Source organism: Solanum pennellii, chromosome 7 (assembly GCF_001406875.1).
Source record: "Solanum pennellii chromosome 7, SPENNV200".
Classification (NCBI taxonomy): Eukaryota; Viridiplantae; Streptophyta; class Magnoliopsida; order Solanales; family Solanaceae; genus Solanum; species Solanum pennellii.
The window spans coordinates 23,906,233-23,918,429 of NC_028643.1; positions in this window are offsets into that span (position 1 = coordinate 23,906,233).

A 12,197-nucleotide genomic window follows, 5' to 3' on the forward strand; every position below is an offset into this window, starting at 1 on the left:
TTCTTAGAATACTCTTAGTTTAGTAATTTGATCATAGATGTTCTTGTGGTGATGACTTCCAGATTTTGGGGAATAATAGATGTTGAATTTTAGAAGTTATTGAATTGTCTTTTTATTAATGAGTTTAAGTCTTCCGCATTATTTCTGATTATATTAAATTGAAATGTTAAGGTTTAGATTGGTTGGTTCGCTCACATAGGAGGGTAAGTGTGGGTGCCAGTCGCGGCTCGGGTTTGGGTCGTGACATTTCCCTAGTGTAGGGCTTGACGATTTCTCTCCCTATGTCCGCGGCTAGTTCGCACCTAGAGATTTCAAGATTTAGTGAGTCCTCATACTCCGAGGACCATGTCATCTTTATTTCTTTTCTTATGTTTTTAAGTTTCACATATTTTACATGGTGCATGGGTTATGTCCCCACCATTTTTTTTATTGAATAGATGGTTTGTCAAATTTATGTTAGACTTCTTATTTGAAATGTCAAACTATTTTCTTAATATGAGATTTTTTACTTTTGCCTATTATTTTGTATTGAATGTATGCCAAGTGGCTTGTGTAAAGCCTCTTGGGGTATCATACGCAATGTGACGTCTAAAATGTAGTTTGAGTATTGACAAAGTTGGTATCAGAGCACAAGATTTTAGAAAGAAAGTCATAGGATGTTTGACAAGAAACTTTGAGTAGAGTCTTGTTCATAAGTGTGACGCGTGACACATTTATGAATAGGAGGCTACAAAATGTTTAGAAAAATTTTCACATCTTTCATTATTATAAAGTCATTTCATATAGGCTATCTCTATAAAGATCTTTCTCCTAAATTGTATTCGCTTCTTTTTAAGATATGACCCGTCAAAGAGCTTATGGGTGAAGGTCGCCAGCGGGCCGAGTTCGAGATGAAGGAGGCTATCACTTCCTTGGAGTGTCGGCTTATGGACGCGCTAAGCACGATCGAAACTTTGAAGGACGAAGTGAAAACGCTCAAGGATGGTACGGAGACTTTAGGATCTATGTCACCCGACCGTGATAGGGAGGCCAGGGTTGGGGCTCCAAAGCCACCCATATTCAAAGGCGTTCGAGAAGCTCAAGAGGTGGAGAACTTTCTATGGCACTTGGAGAACTACTTAAAGTGTAGCCAGGTGAAGAGTGACAAGAATAAGATCAACACTGTCGTGTTGTATATGTCGAAGATGGCAATGCTATGGTGGAGGCACAAAGAAGCCAAGATTGGGAAGGGGACATGTACCATCAACATGTGGGAGCCATTCCGCGAGGAACTCAAGAAAGCCTTCTTTCCTAACAACGTCGTGTACGAGGTTAAGCGCAAGTTCTGGGAATCAAAGCAAACCAGAAGCATTCGGGCGTACGTAAAGGAGTTCACAACTCTAACGCTTCAAATTCCTAACCTCACAGACGAAGACATGTTGTTCCACTTCATGGATGGACTGCAAAATTTGGCCAAGACAAAGTTGGAGCAGCGCCAGGTCAAGACCATAGACGAAGCTATCCTACAAGTCGAGTCCTTGACATACTTCAAGCATGAACGACATGATAAGGCAAAGGGCAGGGATGCAAGGAGTAGTCATGCCAAAGATGGGGGAGATCGTGATTGAGGCAAGGAGCAGCAGGCACACCCCAAGCAGCACGACCCCCACAAGCCAGACAACAAGCAGTTTGTGCGCCAGAACTACACGGAGAAATGGGCGCAGACCAACAAAGGAGATGGCTGCTACATATATGGTGGACTTCACGACTATGCTAGGTTCTCCGAGATGAAGAACCTTGGTTGCCATTCTATGTGGACTAAAGGAGAAGGACACACAAGCGCAAGGGCAGGATGCGGGCACAACGCAATTGGGCATGGTAGGATTATGCGGTGCGATTGCCAAGCAGACTGAGAAGCTAGGAGACTTCAGCACGCAGTATGTAGACATCTCCCGTAATGGATGGCCAACTCGTGCCACGGTAGACTCCGGGGCCGAAGCAAACATCATGACCAAAACGGTGGCAGAGAGGTTAGATCTTAACTACCCGCCATGCAACACCTGCTTTAAGACGACTAATGCCCCACCGACTCCCGTGTGCGGGGTCTCCCGAGGCGTAAGCATCACGTTAGGGAAGTGTGAAGGAAAGACGAACTTTATAGACGCCTCTCTCTATATATTTGATATCATCCTGGGGTAGGAGTTCTTCCAGCGCTTCCATACAATGATCGACCCCTACCTCCAACCACTCATTGTCATGGAGAGGGAAGGGTCATGCATGGTACCTCTAGTCAAGGTGCTGAAGAAAGATGGACACGCCCACTTATCGGCCATGCATATTGTGAAGGGCCTAAAGAAAGGAGAACCGATGTTCTTGGCTACCATTGTCCTTGAAGAGAACAAGGACGTGATGCCGGACGAGCTACCTAAGACCCTATATTCGAGGCGCGAGTTAGAACACAAGATAGAGTTGGAAGTTGGAGCCAAGCCACCCACACATGCACCTTACCGCATGGCTCCACGCAAATTGGAGGAGCTAAGGAAGCAGTTGAAAGAGCTCCTCGAGGATGGTCACATCCATCCATCCAAGGCACCTTATGGCGCACAAGTGCTATTTCAAAAGAAGAAGGATGGGTCGTTGCACTTATGCATCGACTATCGGGCGCTCAATAAGGTAATGATTAAGAACAAGTATCTAATCCCGCTAATTGTAGATTTATTTGATAGACTTTGAAGACCAAGTACTTCACCAAGATGGATCTCCGGAAAGGTTACTACCAGGTGCGCATCGCAGAAGGGGACGAACCAAAGACAGTTTGCATGACCATATATGGAGCGTACGAGTGATTGGTGATGCCTGTCGGTTTAACCAATGTACCTGCAACTTTTTGCACGCTGATTAACAAAATATTTCATCCCTACTTAGACCAGTTTGTGGTGGTGTACTTGGATGACATAGTCATCTATAGCAACACCTTGAAGGAGCACGTGGAGCACCTTATTATAGTCTTCCAAGTCTTACAAGAGAACTAGCTCTATGTCAAGCGGGAGAAGTGCGAGTTCGCCCAACACGAGGTTCACTTCTTAGGACATATCATCAGCCAAGACAAACTACATATGGACGAGACAAAGATCCGGGCGATCCAGGAGGAGGAGGTGCCTACAAAAGTGACCGACCTACGATCCTTCCTTGGACTTGCAAGGTTCATCAGTGGCTACTCTGCTAAAGCTGATCCACTCAGAGAGTTGTTAAATAAGAATAAGTCGTGGGTTTGACGCTGCCAGACTTCTCCAAGACCTTCGAAATACATACAGATGCCTCAGACTTTGCCATTGGGGGAGTCTTAATGCAAGATAGACACCCAATAACATTTAGAGCCATAAACTAAATGAGGCCGAACGACGGTACACGATGCAAGAAAAGGAAATGACGACCATCGTGCATTGCCTACGCACGTGGAGAAACTACTTACTAGGCTTCAAGTTCATGGTCAAGACTGACAACGTGGCCATTAGCTACTTTCAGTCACAGAAGTAGATCACCCCGAAGCAAGCTAGATGGCAAAATTTCCTGGAAGAGCTTGACTATGTCATGGAGTATAAGCCAGGGAGAGGCAACGTCGTAGCCGACGCCCTAAGTAGGAAAGTCGAGCTTGCTTCCAACACTGCATCCCAATGTGACATTCAAGAAGCAATTAGGGATGGCAGGCAACATGATCCAGATGCAAAGAAGCTGATGGACTTGGCTGCCCAACGCAAAACCAGGCACTTTTGGGTAGAAGATGACTTCTTGCTCACTACCGGTCAGAGAGTCTATGTGACCAAGTTTGGGTCTATCAAGTGATGCATCATTAAGGAAATCCACGATACACCATGGGTTGGGAATCCAGGGCAGCGGAGAAGAAGGGCACTGATCGAGGCTATATATATTTTTCCGCGCATGCGGGATGACATTGAGTGCTATGTGCAGATTTGTCTTGTGTGCCAACAAGGCTAGGTAGAGCAAAGAAAATTGGGAGGGTTACTAGAGCCACTACCTGTAGCAGAATGCCCATGAGATAACGTGACCATGGACTTCATAACTTCCTTGACGAAGTCCGACAGATTTGGTACTATTATGATCGTGGTGGACAGGTTTTCAAAGTATGCAACCTTTATGTCTGCCATAGCCGGTTGCACCGCAAAAGAAGCCGCTCGATTGTTCTTTAAGAACGTGGTGTAATAATATTAGGGTATGCCAAGGCATATCAAAAACGATCGAGACCCCGCTTTACTGGAAACTTTTGGAGAGAGTTGTTTGACATACTTGGCACAGAACTTCACTTCTCGACAAGTTTCCATCTGCAGACTGACGGCCAAACGGAATGCGTCAACATCCGGCTGGAGTGCTATCTCAGGCACTATGTTAGTGTACATAAAAAAGTATTGGGCCAAACTCCTAGACATGGCGCAGTTTTCCTATAATTTGTAGAGGAGCGAGTCCATTGAGCGCACACCATTTGAGTTGGCGACAGACCAACAAGCCCAAACTCCACATTCGTTGTTGACTGCTTTTGAGGGAAAGAGTTTGGGTGCCTACCATCTTCCTAAGGGATGGGAAGAGCAACTTGACATTGCCAAGTCCTACTTGGACAAGGCATCCAAGAATTTACGAAGTTCGCCAACCGCAAGCGTCGTCCCACGGACTATAAAAGAGGTGACATGGTCTTGGTGAAATTCAACCCAAGAAAGTTTAAGGCACTAAGGGGATTCCGTCAAGACTTAGTGCGCAAATATGAGGGTCCATTTAGGATCGTTGCCAAGGTGGGCAAGATCTCATACAAGTTTGAGTTACCTCCACACTTCAAAATCAATCCAGTGTTTCATGCAAGCGTCCTCAAGATGTACCATGAAGACAAGGAGGATCATATCTAAAACCGATCACAACAAGCACCCATTATTTTCACCGCCTCGCATTACCGAGAGATTGAGTCTATGATAGATTACCAAGCCTAACGGAAGCGAGGACAACAAGAAAGCGCCATGTTCCTTATGCATTAGAAGGGACAAACTCCAGAGGAGGCCACATGGGAGAAATATGACGACTTGTGGAAATTCAAACACAAGGTTCAGGATCTTTTGCAGACATGAGCCGCAGTCGTCGCATCACCAGGTGGGGGAGCGTGTGACGTCCCTTCACTATTCCAGTATGATTTCGCGTCCAGAGAAGGGCAGAACGTCCTCGAGTTGTGCGAAGGACTCTAGAACCTTTTGGAATCCTCAAGAAGGCTAAAAAAAGTCCTAAGATAATGTAAAAATCTCTTGAAAGGGGACCAAAGTATAAATATTTTAGGGACTTGTAAAGTAAATTAATTGCACTTTAGTCCCTAGGAAGTAGTATAAATAGAGGTGCTCCTCAATTTTTAAATAATCACTCAAGTTGTAAAAGATTTTTCCAAGAAATATACAAAGCCTTCTTTAAATCTCTCTTTTTGTTATTTCTATGTCTTTTCCAAGCATTCTCTTAGCGATTCAAAGTCTTAATGCCTTCCTTGAACTTACAAGACCTTGAATCACTAGTGATTAAGTCGTCGAGGGCCGCACAGAACTTTATCAAATATTTTAAATTTGTGACACTAGGCTAAGCTTTAGGTGAAAGTAAATTTCCTCTTGGTCAACTTACCACATATCAAATGGGTTGCTCTTGAACACCCATTCGTCTAAACTAACCAACCTACACCTTACCCACACCCTTACCTTTCGACCGAGGGTTCTTGGATATGGGACTAGGGCTCACCCTCTCGGGCTGAACCTCATGTCGACCCACTCCTTAGGCCATCAAATCTAGTGGTCTTGGTTTCACAACCTCCTTCTCGGACAAGCCGAAAACACATGGGTGGTTTTGTATTTTCAACTACACACCCATTAAATTAAACCACAACCACTAGGTAAAATCACCATTAAAATGCATCTAATCCTATCAACAAACAAGACCCAACAATAATATCAACATATATTTTCTAAATCACATCCCAAGAATGGGATTTTTAGCCACACATCAAGCAATAATCAAATATACTGAAATGATAAAGGAATCAAATGGGTATAAGAGATTAAACCTTAAAAATGGAAAATGAAGGTAAATGGAGAAGAACCACTTCCAAGATTGGAAAAAGAACTTCTTTCTTCAAGCTTCTTCAAAACCCTCTCCAAACTAGAGACAAAAATTAAGAAAAGTTTCTAAAATAAAGATATTGAGTTTCAAATGTTTCACTCTAAAATCTCTCCCCAAAAACTCCCTCCAAATAATAAAAGAGTTTAGTTTAGTCTTCAGATTTAATGCTGGTGGATCCATTCGGCGTTGTTAGTCGTGATTTGCCGAGTGATTCAGCGATTTGCACTTTTTCTGGTTCATTGCCGTTTGTGCCTTGCCTTTTTGTCCATGCATGTTGAAACTGTCACGACCCGCAGGTACACCCTAGGAGTTAGCGCGTCCTTGTGTCGTTACACGGGAAATGCGAATTCAAGAAGTCTCATCTAAGCCTCTCGTATCATTCATTCCATAATAAACATACTAAAATATGTAAGAATTTAAAACTTTATTCACACATGAAGAACTCTTTCATAAACATTACACAACCGGAAGACTTTCATTTAAAACATTAAATATTTAAAACATCTACTTGAACCATCTAAACTTTAGAGTATACAACACTTGGGACTAATCCCATACAAGAGAATAAAATAAAGTCTATGGCAATAAGGGACATGTGGATATTGTCCTTGAATCGATGAGGACCTACCAATACTTCATATTCAAGCCTTAGAAACCTATCCATCCTCCATGGCACATCAAGACTTCCAATTCCCTACACTTTAGTCAAAAAGGGAAAATAAGGGGTTAGCACATTAGATGTACTAAGTATGGAAGCCATGCAAAAACCATGAAAAAGGGACATTTAGTAAATAACATGCTTTTCATGAATTCTGATTAAAACATCATAATATAAGCATAAGAATAACATTTAACATCTTAGAAACACATAAGCAATCATTTAAGCAAATAGTCACATTTTAAGAACACTTTCCAGTGAACTTACTTCACTGTACGGTGAACTCAATTCACTGTTACATTGAAGTTCTTCCACTTTACTTTACACATCTTCTAGCATGTAATTTTCCCACTTAAAGTTATCCTAAGACTCACTTAATTCACACAAAAAGAGACCGCCCATACAACCTTTCTAGGCATGCCTAAATGATCCTCAAGACTACTTATGATGAGTCACATACACACTTACAAGACATCAACATAAGAACTTGAAAGTCTCCTACAAAAGGTAATTCTAAGTCTCACTTAAGTGAGTTGTGAAGCGACCGCCCATACAATCCCTTACACACAAACTTAAAAGATCCTATAGACTACCTAAGATAGAATCTTGCTAACTTAATACACCAACATAAAGATGATATGATATTCTTCTTCCAAAGGGTATCAAAAGGCTTACTTAAGTAAATCAAGAAGATAACGTCCATGATTGACCTCTTCAAGATTAAATAAGTAATCCTTAAGACTACCTAAGGATTAGATCATGTCGACATAATTAACTAACTTCCCTAACTAGAGTCATTCTTAAGACTTATCTAGGTAAGGTCAGAAGTGACCATTCCTATGCCCCCTTCACACCTTAACTAGATAACCCTTAATTACTCTAGATAAGTATTACTTCATTTAACATATTTTCTTAGCTTAAGTCATTACATTCATTAGTTCATTTAAGACTCATTCATCACAAAAGGACATTCAAGTAATGTGTCAAATTTGGGTTTACCCCCTAGATGTAACCGGCGTCGGCGTCTTTTTGAAGGACTAAGACTAGCCTCTTAGTTTCATGTCATTACATTTATAGGTTGAAAAATGCAAAAAAATTTAAAACATTCATGATAACTACTTGGAGGTTTACATAGACCTCTACATACACATAATATATAGTCGTATCGAGTATAAATAGACCCTTCGTATAAGAAAGTTACATAGCATTCTACTTTTATTGCACATAATATAAAGATTGTCTCAACGGCTGTCTCATCTCATACCATCTAAACGATTATCACAATATGGGCATAGTCCTTACATCAATCCAACAAGACCACATATAGGTCGTACAAAAGTATAATACTCAATAGAAAAAGGAAAGAAATGAAAGAGTCTGTAAACTCATAACAAGTCCGTAAGCTAGATGATGGCATTGTTGCGGAAGTTGAGGACCTACCCTACTTGGATGAACGGAAGAATCCAAGCCTTCAACAATGTTGCCTTCCAAACTCTTCAATGACCGGAACCTAAAATGTTTGGGAAAAGGGGAAGAAAGTGGGGTTAGTACTCCACATGTACTAACTATGAGACCTTATGCACATATACAAGCTAAACATGCTAAAAAGGGACTTTTAGTCAAAACCTGCCATTTAATCCTTTAGGAACCTAATGCAAAACCAAGTAAGTCATATCGATCAACCAAACATGCTTACTAACTCAACAAGTAATACATATTCCAACATACTTGAAACTATAATTTTCTACAACCCTATCATCAAGGAATGACATCACAAGAATGAATAAGAGTCAATCATATCATAATACGCAAAACAACTACTCATTAACCCTTATCAAGTCAACAAGTGCAATAATCAAGAAAAGCCCAATAATCTTACTCAATCAAGTATTCTCAACAAGAAACCATGACCAATGTCCAACATTACATAACATAAAATTTAGGTTTACATTTCATCATATATTAACATTATAAACCAAGGCATACTCATAAATGAACTAATCAACATATAGTATCAACAATATGGCATGGTCATCATATATACATAATATATTATCATAACATAAACATATATAAGAACCTCTTCCTAAGACTCCCCTCAGGGCTAACTAGTGCAATGTTTAGGTAGAGCCCCATACCCCTACCTAGACTAAGCTACACCGCTTAGGTTATCCAAGATAGAGTTCAAGTCCTTTAATTCATTTTACCTTTTGGAAAAATCTTGCACTAACCGACATAGACCACTTGAGCTAGTGTGGAATCCGGTGTCATAAAATCCTTCACCAAAATAAGGCGGACTACTTGCCAAGGTAGTACCAAAACTGAAACATAGCAACTACGTGGATCCACTAGCTAGTATTCCTATGAGGGCAACATAGTTCAAGAACTAGGAGATATAGTTGGAACTCTCTTTATGCGCCATGCAATATAGTCTCCAATCTCAAGAGTAATGTAGTGTTCCTACCTTCCCTATGTGGGAAGGGACACTCCTCAATCTAGTTCACTCAATGCTAAGCTAGAGTCCCTTTTTGAAATGTTTTAATCCTGTAATTATCAATCATAACTTAGTTTAGGTCATAGAGTCTACCCCTTGTATGATCATCATCACCAATAGCTCAATAAGAATTGTATGAGTATAAGTCCTTTCATCACAATTCATATAGGTGAGGTTAACACATTAGCATTTCATAGCATATCAAGACACATTGATAGTTTTCACCATCCTTATATCACATACACCTTAATCAACCTCACAATATAGTCAAGACATTTCAATTAAACATCATACCACCCTATAATCCTCGAATAAGGCATACTCCAATGTACATCATGACTTAACCACAATTAATCACAATTGGAATTAAAGATAGAGGTTCTAAGACTTAACTAGTCTTCCTCATAGTGTATCATCAAGGTCTTGCCATCAACCCATAACTCAACCCAATTTGGGGAGTAACATTATCACACAATGATAACCAATAAGATAATAAGGCTAATTGCATCTCTACAACACAATTCAACACTAGATCATAACTTAAGACAAGATACATAGGCTAATTTCACAATACAATTCATAACCTAAATCACATCTCAAGAACTAGCATGATAGGCCTATAATTCATCTTTATTTAATCATAATAATACCATAGTATAGTAATCTAATCAACAACCAAATTAATTGAATGATCACAATGCAATATAGATCAATATCACAAGCTAGGGTTAGGGATGGATGATCATATTCTTCAATTTAGACCAAACCACTAACAATTACCATAATCAAGTTCCAATTCATGTTAATCTATTCAATATAACCAAAAGAAATCATCAACAACTCAATCCATAACTTCAATTTCGTAATTGAATGAAACCCATAAGAAAACTCAACTTTTGAAATTCATTTTGAAGGAACCCTTTGAGGAAAGAGTCTCAAAGTTTTATTAGATCCCATACCTTAATGTTTGACAACAATTTGATTGTGAATTCGTCCTTTTCCAGCTCTCAAACCATTCTCTTTGTCTTCAATGGTGAGTTCAAGTAGAGAGAGAAAGAAGAGAGAAGGAAGAGAGTTTATATTTGAAAATTTTCTTAGATTAATGAGGGTTGGGAGTATTTATATTGGGTCTTAAATCAACTTTATTAGACTCCCTTAACCCCTAATTAAATCACCTAACCCCCTAACTAATTAAATGAGACCAACTTAAATTAAGTATAAAAGTCGACCCTCACAGACGAGACCCCAAACGATGGGCCGTCTGTGAGATGACGGACCCTTCCCCCCTCTTCCTACACTCCGTCGATGAGTTTAGAAACTGTGCAGGCGAGGGGCTTCCATGCGTTTGCTAAGTGTGGGACGACGGTGACATCGACAACTCATCGATCCTCACGCGGACCGTAGCCTGCACCTCTGCACTCCGTCGATGAGTTCAGAGGCTGTGCGGGTGAAGGGACCTTCTCAACCAGCCTAAGTGTGGGACGAAGGTGGCATCGACTCCCCATTGGTTCAAACAGGGGCCGTCTTATGTCCCGTCGATGAACACTGCCAGGCAGTGTTGCATAAAACTCCAAGGGTCCTTCTCAAGGGCCCTTGGTCGGTCCTTGGGGAGTCGTACCAGGATGTTTCGACCATAAAATAACTTAAACGCCTATTTTCATCCCTTTCACCACTTTTCATTCATTTCCGACTCCTAAAAGTTAGTAAAACTAGGCTAAGGCACGCTAAAATCCCTCTGAACGAACTTTCCGAATGTCATGGATGTTCTTGGACGTTTTGGTTCTTAAACTTTCTAAATGACGTATATTCATTTATAATGGACTTAAAACAGTACTTAGACCTTATGACACCTACGTTAGGCTTTACGACATGTCTTTGATTTTCAAGGTGTTACATCCCTCCCTTAGGAACATTCGTCCCCGAATGACACTAAAATTCTTTTGAAGGCAGGAATAGACTCAAGACTACCAGCCCAACGAATCAACAACATCAAATCCACATAAACCATGTCATTTCAACAAGGCAAATATCAAAACTCATATTACCACACATAAGACTCAAAACACTTCATCATGAGGCATTTCCTTCTCACAACACTTATGAGCTCGACATACTCTACATGAGTCAATTAGCATAAAGTTCAACTTAACAACATGCTACATATAGTTTTATAAAGACTCACTATATCAAAATACACAACATCACTCAAAACATGCAAAAATCAAAATTTCAAGTTTTCAAAAGAAATATTACAGTTACTTTACTGTAAAAATTTCAAAAATGCATATTTTGCAAAACTTTACCAAAAAAATTAAGAAACCATAACTTCTAGTCATATTTATACTATTAAAAAGAATGACTAACTTTAATTCTCAAAAGGATGAGGGTACCGGGACTTCATGTCGGCCTCGACCTCCCATGTTGCACCCTCAACTAGATGATTCTTCCAAAACAACTTTACAGAAACCACCTCTTTATTCCTTAACTTCTTGACTTGTCTATCAAGAATTTGAACCGGAATTTCCTCATAAGAGAGATTATCCTTGACACCAAGACCCTCAATAGGAAGAATGGACTCGGGATCAGCGATACACTTTTTCAACATAGGAACACGGAAAACCGAATGAACCGAAGCCAAATCACTAGGAAGTTTCAATTAATAGGAAACCTTACCAACCCTTTGCAAAATTTCATAGGTACCCACATAACAAGACTCAACTTCCCTTTCTTGCCAAACCTAACCACCCCTTTCATTGGTGAAATTTTCAAATACACCTTATCACCTTCTTCAAACTCCAAATCCTTTCTCCTATGATCAGCATAAGGCTTTTGCCGACTATAGTCCGTTTGCAACCGGTTCCTTATGATATAAACCTTTTCCAAAGTATTACAAATCGACTCGGGACCAAGAAG